This window comes from Mytilus edulis, chromosome 2, assembly GCF_963676685.1.
Source record: "Mytilus edulis chromosome 2, xbMytEdul2.2, whole genome shotgun sequence".
Lineage (NCBI taxonomy): Eukaryota > Metazoa > Mollusca > Bivalvia > Mytilida > Mytilidae > Mytilus > Mytilus edulis.
Window position 1 is genome coordinate 91,776,675 of NC_092345.1, and position 12,869 is coordinate 91,789,543.

Genomic DNA, 12,869 nt, shown 5'->3' on the forward strand with positions numbered 1-12,869 from the left:
CTTAAACTCAAAATTTCGAATTTTTTTAAACTGGAAATTTCTGTTTTTTCTAAACTCGAAATTTCGACTTCTTTTTAAATCAAAATTTCGACTTGTTTTAAACTCAAAATTTCGACTTGTTTTAAACTCAAAATTTCGAATTTTCCTAAGTATTTATACGTTTGCGATTACCACATTCACAGTCATTTATATCAGCAAGCGGAGAGCCATATACATCATAAACTTAATAAGCACATTTTAATAAACTAAACCATTTTAAAGAGGTTATTTTAGATAGAAAATCTTGTTCTTGCCGAAGAATAAATAAAATATGTTTCACGTTCAAATACATATTTCAAGTCTGGACTTCAGATATGTGTATCAAGACAACCCGTTATTCCGATACGATGTTACGACATACTTTTATTTAACAGTCTGATAAGGGCAAGGGTTAATAGTTGTGTCATAAGAATGTCAACTTGTAGAGTTTAATCAATATTCCAAAAAAAAAAGAACCATTTATTCATTTCAAAATTCCAAAAACTAGAAAACCGAGCCGCTCATTTGTCGTCCTGAATATGCATGGCATTTTTGGCTACTCGATTTACCATTGTTTAAACAAGGCAAAGTCAGTGACTTGCTATTGGGAAACCAAACAGGCCTTTGAAACTGCGATGCTATATGTTCTCAGATATGACGATTCTATGACAGTGTCGTGGGAACTAAAACATGGAACAAAACCTATTTCAAAATATAAATTGCCAAAACGCTTTAATAATTTGCGTCCATGGCTATTCCTTCTAAAATTGTAATAACTGTGTTTGAATACTAACATCAAAGTTTTAAAAGAGATCAAAGTCGAAATTTCGATTGTAAAAAAAAATCGAAATTTTGAGTTTAAAAAAAGTCGAAATTTTGAGTTTAAAATAAGTTGAAATTTCGAGTTTAAAATAAGTCAAAACTTCGAGTTTTAAAAAAGTCGAAATTTTGAATTTAAAATAAGTTGAAATTTCGAGTTTAAAATAAGTCGAAATTTTGAATTTTGTAAAAGTCGAAATTTTGAGTTTAAAAAGTCGAAATTTTGAGTTTAAAAAAGTCGAAATTTTGAGTTTAAAAAAGTCGAAATTTCGAGTTTAAAGTGAAAATTTCGACTTTTTGTAAGTCGAAATTTCGAGTTTCAAAAAAGTCAATATTTCGACTTTTTTGAAGGTCAAAATTTCGGGATTTGAAAAGTCAAAATTTCAAGTTAAAGTCAAAATTTCGAGATTTGAAAGGTCAAAATTTCGAGATTTGAAAGGTCAAAATTTCGACTTTGAAAAAAAAGTTCACTGCCAATTTTATTTTTTCTATGTCCCTAATACGCTTCCGTACCATCCAAATAACAATTTATAAAAGTAAACCATTATAGGTCAATGTACGGCCGTCAACACGGAGCCTTGGCTTACACCGAACAAAAAGCTATAAAGGGCCCCAAAATTACTAGTGTAAAACCATTCAAACGGGAAAACCAACGGTCTAATACACCGATTTTACTAAAAAGTAAAGTAACAAAATTACCGAACCCCAAGGCAAATAAATCCAAAACGGAAAGTTCTTTATCAAATGGCTAAATCAAAAGCTGAAACACATCATACCAAAGGAAAACAACTGTCATATTCCTCACTTGGTACAGACATTTCCTTAAGTTGAACATCAAGCTAAACCTCTCTTCTCTATGTGTACTAAGCATACAACCTTCATCTCTGACATGTTTCTGTCGGACCTTTATATTGACCACAATTGATTAATAATGGGTTATTATGCTCTGACTGAATGGTCTTGAACCTTTAGTTGGTTTTCCATAATTGGCAGTATATCATTCTTGACTCCAATAAACAAAGTTTAACTAAGTATCGAAAAATGATAAGTGATTAGACGTTAAAAATCCGAATCCCAAAGAGTATTACCTGAATTTGGTAACCAGAATTTGTAGCCTCTACAAAACTATGCAATGCTGTCAAATGCTCTATAACTGGACTTCTTATATGTCATTCTTAAAGCCTCGCTCACACCTTACCGGATAGCACGAACGGACGCCTAACGGATGAAAATAAAAGTTGTCCGTTGACAAAATTGTTATCCGTTGGGAGTCCGTTGTTAATGCACTGACCAAACGGACGCCTTACGAATGCATAACGGACACACACCGGATATGCAACGTACGAGAAACGGAAACGTACCGGACAGAACGGATGTCGAACGTACATCCAACGGACGAGTACCGCATAAAACGGACACCTACCGGAAGCGTACAGGATAAAACATAAATCGCATAAATATTCAAAATGTTTCTGTGTAACTGGTTTTGGTTTGTTCTTCAAAATGCCGTTAAGGGGCAGTGTCTGGCCTGAATAAGAGCTGATTGATTGTGAAGACGTGCCCTTACTCTAAGATCAGTTATGAATAATGAGAATTCATGAACCTTAATAAATATAATTGGCATTTCTGACGCGAAATTTTCAATTGGCATTTATTCGTTTCAGATCCGTTTATCATCCGTTTTATCCGTTATACGTCCGGTAGAAGTCCGTTTCACATTCGTTCAACATCCGTTTTATCCGTTAGACGTCCGTTAGACGTCCGTTAGAAGTCCGTTGGTGAATTTATCAGCCAGATCTCCAACGGATGTATAACGGACACGTAACGGATACAAAACGGAAACGAAACGGACGAGTACCGTACAAAACGGACGCCTACCGGACGTGTCCGTTCAAAATTTTGAACATGCTCAAAATGTTCCACCGGACAGAATAAAAGGATAAAACGTACGATAAACGGACATGCAACGGATATGGACGGATTGAAAAAAAAGTTATCCGTTAGGCATCCGTTCGAGCTATCCGTGAAGGTGTGACCGAGGCTTTATATTGCTCCATGTTATAGTGTATTTAGTAAAGAGACGTTTAATTCATATCAAATTTGAACTTAAAATAAAATAAAAATAAATAAATAATCTTTATTTCAAGAGGATGATCCCATTAGTTAAAACTAATCTTCCTGAGAGTCCTCAAAATAATAATAACATATTTATAAGTACATAGAGTATTATATTAATATAATATAAAGTTATATTTTACACAATATACAATTGTATTTAAACAATAATGAAAAAGCATATTAATTTGCACAATTGATGAAAAATTTGTAACATTTTGTTTTAAAAGATACAAGTGTATTACTCATTTTTATTTCATTTGGTAAACTGTTCCATATTTGAGAACCTGAATATGTAAATGTTTTCTTTAAAAAATTTGTTTTTGGTTTTGGAAGATTTAATAGTTTTTCATCAGCTGAACGTAAGTTATAATTTTGATTATCAGTAAAATGAAAATTTTCTTGTAAATAGTTAGGAACCATACCATTTAATGATTTAAATACAAGTATTGCCTTTTGGTATTGAATGCGTTTTTCCATATTTAACCAGTGTAAACTATTAAACAATAAACTGGATGATGTCATTATGTCAGCTTCTACTATAACCCTAGCAGATTTCTTTAATAACTTATTAAGTTTATTTATTCCACTTTCACAACAGCTTCCCCATATATTGCAAAAATAATCAAATAATGGCAGAATATAAGCATTAAAATAGATAATACGTATATGCATAGGTAAATATTTTCTTATCTTTTGTAATAACTTCCATATTTGACAACAAACCTTTGATTACGATCGACAATTTCGAGTTGGGGGAGGGGGGAGGGGGATATTATGCAGTAAAATTGGAAGATTGGAAGATGTGCTATAGCCATGGTCCTTTAGTTTACTGTCAATGAGTGAGCTCTCTCACGATATATCCTCTGCATTTGACGCGAGTCCTCAAAACCCCAATAATGGTATTTAAAATTCCAGGCTATGAAAATTGTCATCATGACGCATAATTTTTTTTACAAAATACTCATCAGTGTTCCTCGAACGAACACAGGAGACTGCCGAATGAATTTCTTAAGTTTAATCAATTTTACAATGAACGCTATACAAGTTTTATGAAAACATATGTATAATAGTCATTACGTTTGTTAACACTTTTTTTATTCATTCATCCCTCAGTAATAATAAATAGATATTAATCAAGATATGCAGTTGCCTGTGTCTACTCTGTATTGTTATATGTATATGCCGATAGATGGAATATTGATATTCTGGGTAATTATTACTTGAGTACATACTAATATCAATAAAGTAACATAAGCTATACGGACTGTGCTTACAAAAAATCACACAGTAACCAACAACTTAGTTGACTACAATGGATTTGTTTTTTGCTGACTTGGTACAGGCATTTTCTTAATGTAGAAAATGATGAATTAAACGACCTGGGTTTAAAGCTAGCTCAACCTCTCACTTGTATGACAGTCGAATATTATTCTGTTATATCGACAACAACATCAGTGGCGTAGCTTGCCTTCTGTTTAAACCGAGGCAGAGTGTCAGGGGGGCTGAAGCTATTGAGGTTTTTACAATTTGAACAAGAAAAAATCGTTAAAAATAGTTGCTGTTCAATGTTATTTCATCATAATAATGTTAATTATATGCCTTACTATCTATACTTAAAGCTATAAAAATAACAAAATACGTGAAGGTATCACCTTAGACAACCAATGAAAAGTCAGTTTCCTGACTTGCTAGCAGTTGCAGAAAGCAGGAACATATATATTGACCTGATATTAACCTGATATTGACATACTGTTCCCAGCAGAAAGCCAGCTCAAATGCCTAATGGCTCCCAATATATTTCCAAGCCGTAGTACACTCTAATATAGTTGGCTGGGTACTGTGACATGAGTTAACGTCATATTACAAGAAATCATGACCTTGCTCGGTGGATAGAAGAAACCTGTTCAAAATGTTCAATACAGAAAAAACGAACGCAAATATTAAGGTTTATTTGTAATAAGTTTTGTGATGATCATTTATTTGGTCGTAGGTCACGAATTAACGAATTATAGATAATAACCACAAAATGACAGCTGGATTGAACAAACGAATTTCAGGATAAACTAGGAGAAAAACATATGCTACATGTAAAGTGTAGCACGGCACTTGTTTTAGTGGTGAATTCCTTCGAAGGTCTTGAAATTATATACTGAATGACTTTTAACTTTTTTTTCATTCACGATGAACATGACAACCGGCGAATAACTAACATTTACTTTATTCTAAAGTCTTCATTATAAAGGAACAGTATTTGGTTAATTTTTTTTATATATAAACTGACATTATGTATTAACTTTAAATATTTTAAATTCCCTGCTTGTGAAAACGTACCAAATCATACCCTTTACGAATTATTCAAGACTTATATAAATGGGAACATTTGAATTAATTTTCACTCCTCTACTTGGAAAATCCGTTACGGTAGTTTTCTGTAATTCAAGTTTGTCAGTCACGGTAAAAGGAAATCGACAACAGATTTATTTTGTCCTACCCCATTGCAAGCGAAAACAGTGAGTAGAATAGATAAGGATCCAACTCACGAGTCACCCGATCAAATCACTTTACCATCGAATTAGGTAAATTATTTAATTTTGTGTTAGAATAATTTCTAGTATATATGAGGGCCTGGGTGAGGTTTTAAGAAAACAGAATTAGGCGACAATGATTAAAAAATAAATATTTGATAATCCCATTCTAAGCATTGAAACCCACATGTTCCCCTACGACTATGTTCATTGACTCTGGTACCAAACAAAACAAAATATGCATCTATATATCATAGTGCACAGAAAATAAATTATATGTTGTGTTTCTGAAGTTTCACATTAATAAGACAATTTTGGAAAAAAGGGTCCATTAACATAAAGGTATACTTAACTTTTGAACTGTGGGGCTCTCCTGGCGGTCTAGACTCGCTATTTTAAATTCATAGTACGTTTTCACAAGCAGGTAATTTAAAATATTTCAAGTTAATACATAATGTCAGTTTATATATAAAAAAAAATAACCAAATACTGTTCCTTTATAATGAAGACTTTAGAATAAAGTAAATGTTAGTTATTCGCCGGATGTCATGTTCATCGTGAATGAAAAAAAAGTTAAAAGTCATTCAGTATATAATTTCAAGACCTTCGAAGGAATTCACCACTAAAACAAGTGCCGTGCTACACTTTACATGTAGCATATGTTTTTCTCTTAGTTTATCCTGAAATTCGTTTGTTCAATCCAGCCGTCATTTTGTGGTTATTATCTATAATTCGTTGATTCGTGACCTACGACCAAATAAATGATCATCACAAAACTTATTACAAATAAACCTTAACATTTGCGTTCGTTTTTTCTGTATTGAACATTTTGTACCGGTTTCTTCTATCCACCGAGCAAGGTCATGATTTCTTGTGATATGACGTTAACTCATGTCACAGTACCCAACCAACTATATTAGAGTGTACTACAGCTTGGAAATATATTGGGAGCCATTAGGCATTCGAGCTGGCTTTCTGCTGGGAACAGTATGTCAATATCAGGTCAATATCAGGTCAATATATATGTTCCTGCTTTCTGTAACTGCTAGCAAGTCAGGAAACTGACTTTTCATTGGTTGTCTAAGGTGATACCTTCACGTATTTTGTTATTTTTATAGCTTTAAGTATAGATAGTAAGGCATATAATTAACATTATTATGATGAAATAACATTGATCAGCAACTGACCCCTGACCCCCTGTCTCGGTATAAACAGAAGGCAAGCTACGCCACTGAATAACCGCGCCAACAAGACATAACAAGTTGCTAAGTTATTGTTTAGTAGCCAGTTTGCTGCAATAATCATTTAAAAGAAAATACAGTGAAGGAAAATATATTTTTTCTGGGTTTTTTTTACCGAGGCGGTTGTCTCAACGTAAGTTACGCCCCTGAACATTTGAGCAAAACAAACAAACATAAGTAAAATTGTCTAAAAATTTAATCACTATAAAAAAATAATTTCTCAACAACACAGTATAATTTAATTTGGGATATAACGCGTCTTCTGATTGGCTGACGTTATTTTGTTATCAGCCCTAAGACATAATTTAGTCATGTGACCGTGACGTCATGAACGTTTTTTTCATGTTTTTTTACGGTTTGAAAAGGAATTTAGAATTAAATTATAAGAAATGACTGTAATATTTTTTCTGTCTATTCGAAATAACATAAAATATTTGGTGCTCACTATTAAATAAACCGCTTCGCGCGTTATTCAGTGTGCACCAATTTTTTTATGTTATTTCTTCATAGACAGAAAAAATATTACAGTCATTCCTTAAATATTACAAAAAATCTTTTTTTCAAATAGTTATTTCAATATTTCCCTTTATTTATCTGCTTACGTATGACAGTTATAAATCAGAAATAATCATTGAAGGTGAAGACCTTATGGATTTTAGGATTTGGGGACAACGAAATTTTCTCGAATCCGACGATGTTTTTTAATTTGGAAACCCGATTTTTCCTAGAGATGTTTCCTCCTAGATTTTTATACCTCATTATTGCGCAGGACTTTAACCTTTGATCTGAGCCTAGATAAATTTTAATAGAGATTCCTTCTCCTCCTATCCCGAAGTTCTGCACTAAGTTAACCCTTCAGTTTCACATGTTTGTACAAAAAATCTATATGATTTCATGTTTCTCAAAACTATTGTACGATTACTGACCTTGGTCTAAATATTTAATATGGATTCTTGGCCATAAATTATTGATTAATTAGATTTTTGATTGAATCCGGTTAATTCAATCATTGTTCTAGTATATCATATATTATATATATATCAAGTCAATATAATATGTCTACAACTCAAAATGGTTTAAAACAAAACCTTTATGTATACTTTTTATGTAAAAGCATTGTATAAGGAAATGCACAGCCGACAGTCAAATTTAAGGAAAAAAACACAAACGAATGATACTTCTTATCGTTATGGCAAGTTACGTCAAATTAGGACACTTTTCGTTCGTTCGTAAGATGTTGAGAAACCTCTAATAGACCTTATCTTTAGTCACTGATATATGTCTGATAGATAGGAGTTTTTATCTTGGTCTCTTTGGCTTACATTTATCATCATAATTCATATTTATTTTGATGTCAGAAAGGCAAGTGCTTCTTTTTAAAGGACTTTATGTGATTACATAAGGATAAAATTCTATTGGACATCAAATGCAAAGTGAGTATGGAAATATCCAATTGTAGAATTATTTAATTCCAAGTTGATATTATTAAGGAAATTTAACCTGGTATAAGTCACGGCGTACTTGATATCTATATATAGACTATGAAAAAAGTTAATACTTGATAGATAATTAGAAATGACATCATGTGACATGATGATTAAGAGGAACTAGTGACAACACCAAGAGGGAGAGAGAGTGTGTGACGTTGTGCACTGTGGTTAGATGACTTTCTGAAATAATTCATTCGTTTAAGATCTGGTTAAGAAATTGAAACTGAATTATATATTCATTCCGTAAAGTAAAAAGAGATAAAAAGAATTTGGCAAAACAAAGATGATGTAATATAACATAAAAATGTCTTCTTTAAAACAATGAAAAAAATGCGGAAACATTCATTTCGAATGAATTAATAAAACGAAACTTGCAATACATTGATATAGATTAAACTATTAACGGGTGACACTAGTTGCTGAATTGGATGAGCTTATGGCAGCTTAGTCTTCTCTCTCCGTTAAATGAAAATAAAACTAGAAATCCAGGACTATCAAACTTGCCGTTAATGCAGAATTGGATTAATGTATTTTCTAACTTGGTCTTCATCAATGAATTATTGCCGCTATTTATCTTTGTATACGTGAACAATGAGGTCTTGGGATTACACTATATGGAAATAAAGTATGGGAATAAATCTTATTGGTGGTGCTACTGTGGTTAAATATGTGGTTATGCTTTTATTATCAATGAGGTAAGGTGCATTTTATTTTTAATTGAAAGTTTTGTGAAAATAAGTTTTGTTGTTTCGATGTTAGAATAAATTATTTCTTTTCTATAAAAGGGGATAGGCCTTGGTAACCCAAATATTTGCTCTGGTTTAATTTTCTGATATTTACACCATTGAAAAGAAAGGGGTCTATACATCATCTGTCATAGTCTAGTTGGAATTCACCGTTACCTTTTGTGTTTATAGTACTAGTATATTAAATATGACACATTTTTAGTACCCTTAAAAAACGGTCGAAAACATATTTTATTGAATACTAATGACTGTTAAAATGTGTATTGAAAATATTATCTTAAAGTAATTCCGAAATGTCCTTGAACTATTTGTAGCCTGAGTGTAAATAAACGGTTAAGGTTATTTTCACAAATTTACTATCATGTTTGAAGTATAAACAATTCGTGCTACGTTTTTAAAGAATTTCGACAATAACGGAGAGAAGATGACACCATTTGCCTCATCAAAACGACCCTTTTTGTCGGGACACTTTGTCGTCATGTTTAAACAAAATGATTGGTAACATCATTCAAGTTAAGAAGTATCTCTATCAAGTCTTATAAAGTTTCAGTTCTACGACCACTTAACTGACATATTTCTATAAGAAGTGTATGTTTGAAAACTTGTAAAAATAAAGGGTTTGGTATGAGTTATTGTTTGTAAAATTATTCAATCCTTTTATAATATCTTAGATGTATTATAACAAAATAGGACGATATAATATATACTACATAAGTACGTCTGAACCAGTGACAGCTCTATGACAGATTTTATCCATTGGATCACCAGTGATTGTGTTACAAGGCTGAAAACACACATTTATATTTAGAACAGGAGTTCAGAAGTGTCAGTCGTGTTGTCACTTTGAAATAATAAACCTGTTGAATTTGACATTGTTAGCTGACCATTGTACACATTAAATATGAACCAAGGCCTTACTCAAAGGTTAGTTTACCCGTGCCAAATTCTAAGTACATTGTGTGATGATGGAAGTGTTTAACGACCTTGACTGGCTTTACAGCCCTCGTACGGTCGGACATATTGTACCTGAAGTCTTATTAATGACAAGATCTTTTAAATGAGGCTATTGCCTTTGTTGCATTATTTATATTTCTAATTTATAGGTCATAAAGTGGCATTTGCATACTTTTATCATACTTTTCTTTTGCTGTTTATAAACAGTACGTTCAAAATAAAACAGGAACCAAAGTGAAAATCCAAACTCATAAGTTGAAGAGAGAATCGACAAAAAGATATGGCTCTGTCTTAACACGGATCAGCAATTTACCGTCCCCTTCCGAAGGACTATCATCGTTTCTCAAGACCATACTCGCAAATGGTGTCAAGAGTGAATCGAAAATTCAGTCCCTGAAATTTTCTTCCCGGAACCGGTATCGAACCAGAAACCTTTGTGTTAGTATTCCGGTGCGCTAACCATTACACTAGATTGTCATTTAGAAAACTTACACTTTCTGATTACTGGTATGCTCTGTTCTGAATCGTTACTTGTTGCTCTATGTATACGGATTTAAGGGGTTGTTATATTCAAGTTATGGACGTTCACATAAGAATGTTAAAATAAGACAAATAAATGAAACACCTATGGCACTGTAGAGAAAGCAATCCTCTTATACACCAACTAAACTATTTCTGAATCATTTACTGTTGTTTTTTTCTACTAGAAATTCCATTACGAGTTAAATTATCGGTTCATTGTACTACTGGTATATAGTTTTGCGTGCTTGAGTTGAATCAAAAACGTACAATTTCAAGAAATAGAAGTATAAAAATCTCCAGGGTACCTTGACTTTTATGCATAACTAACCGAACAGACAACAAATGATTTAAACTGTATTTGCAATAGTAAATCAAATGTCTTTTGTCTTTTGATTTACAATAGGTTATTACACCGATGCCATTGTTAGACATACATACAATCAATGTATGGAGTGTACGGGATGATATGATACATCTCACCATATTTTAGAAAAAACGTTTTAGAAAATGCCAAAGGTATCACTTACATGCACTCTCCGCGCGCATCAAAACTCTTAGAAACACACCTAACAAAAATATGTTGTTTATGATAGCCAAATGAAATTAAACAAGTATGTACTCGTCATTAACGAAGGATACGTGACAACCAACTATAGGTCTTCCCTTCATCATATATGACAACAAACTAGGTCTCCATGCATCACGTGACAACCAACTATAAGTCTTCCCTTCATCATATATGACAACAAACTAGGTCTCCATGCATCACGTGACAACCAACTATAGGTCTTCCCTTCATCATATATGACATCCTACTATAGGTCACCCCTACATCACATATGATAACAAACTAGGTCTCCATGCATCACGTGACAACCTACTATGGGTCACCCCTACATCATATATGACAACAATCTAGGTTTCCATGCATCACGTTCAACCTACTTAATAAAAAAATGACAGTATTCTTTTTTTAAATAAATGAATACTTTTAAACAAGGTTTAGGTGTTTGCATACATAAATTCAGTTTGATTTCATACTACATCGTATATGTATAGATTTAACTCGCGGAAAAAATTACTTTCATTTCCACTAGATCTATTTAATATGCAGGTCTTGTACATGTCCTTTAGCTTGGTTAATTTGAACATAATGTTACTTGAAAAAAATAATTAATTTGATGAATGAACTATTCTTTGCATAGTAACATTCTGTTCTATAAACATCTCAACAGCTTTTTTGAAAAGATTCCCTTTTGTGACAATTTTACCAGATAACTCAGTTATAATTTAAAAATATGAATGATTCTAACATTTCTTTATCTCACATTCTTTGTTCAAGACTTATGATGGCTAGAGTTTTTGGTTTTTTTAAACTTAATCCCACTCCGTTTTGAGCTTTAATATTCCGCTCAAATTCGCTATCTTGTTTGTCTGTTTCTATCTTATCTTTTGATATTTCGTTGGAAATAATTAGCATAACTTTGACCTATAATGGTTTACTCTTACAAATTATGACCTTTGATTGACAGTTGTCTCATTTGCACTCATACCACATCTTCTTATATCTAGTTAATTCTACTTTCATCTGTATCGTCGTACTCTTGGGAATTATTATCTGGAACTTATTATACCAGCAGTTTCTAAAGAGAGTATAGTTTGCGAGGAAATTAACTGTCTGTATTACTACAAAATTAAAGTATACACAGGATGCACAATTAATGCGTTTTTATGCCCCACCTACGATAGTAGAGGGGCATTATGTTTTCTGGTCTGTGCCTCCGTTCGTCCGTTCGTTCGTCCCGCTTCAGGTTAAAGTTTTTGGTCGAGGTAGTTTTTGATGAAGTTGAAGTCCAATCAATTTGAAACTTAGTACACATGTTCCCTATGATATGATCTTTCTAATTTTAATGTCAAATTAAAGTATTGACCCCAATTTCATGGTCCACTGAACAAAGAAGAAGATAGTGTGAAGCTCAGGTTAAAGTTTTTGGTCAAGGTAGTTTTTGATGAAGTTGAAGTCCAATCAACTTGAAACTTAGTACACATGTTAACTATGATATGATCTTTCTAATTTTAATTCCAAGTTTTGACCCCAATTTCACGGTCCACTGGCCATAGAAAATGATAGTGCGAGTGGGGCATCCGTGTACTATGGACACATTCTTGTTTTTAAATATTATAATTGCGATCTTATTATATATTTGTACACGTTTGGTTGTGTCTCGCCTGCAACGAAAGTTGCAGAATACGAGACATTGGGATTCCTATTAGGCGTCGATGGATGAAACACGAAAACTATTTGTTCACAAGGGTAGAAGACCACGATGCTTTATAACTTGAATACTGATGCCTTCTATTCCCATATGTCATATGTCTTTTGTCTTTGACCTTATTTCATGATCCAAAAATGTTCAGTTTTTAGCTCACCTTGCT

The 12,869-nt window shown here is 32.7% G+C and overlaps 1 protein-coding gene across 6 annotated transcripts in view; it reads left to right on the top strand.

The window, feature by feature from the left end:
- The window catches only part of LOC139513445 (corticotropin-releasing factor receptor 2-like), a 181,270-nt gene that overhangs the window by 82,633 nt on the left and 85,768 nt on the right, over positions 1 to 12,869 (top strand). The window contains exon 1 of one of the 6 annotated variants that reach the window (XM_071301927.1): positions 8,131 to 8,154. The exons of 4 other annotated variants lie outside the window; for them this stretch is intronic. The gene's annotated coding sequence lies outside the window, so the exon portion shown is untranslated. Of the gene's footprint in view, positions 1 to 8,130; positions 8,155 to 8,332; positions 8,907 to 12,869 lie in introns of those variants that run through there. One more of the 6 variants, XM_071301924.1, reaches the window with a different exon arrangement.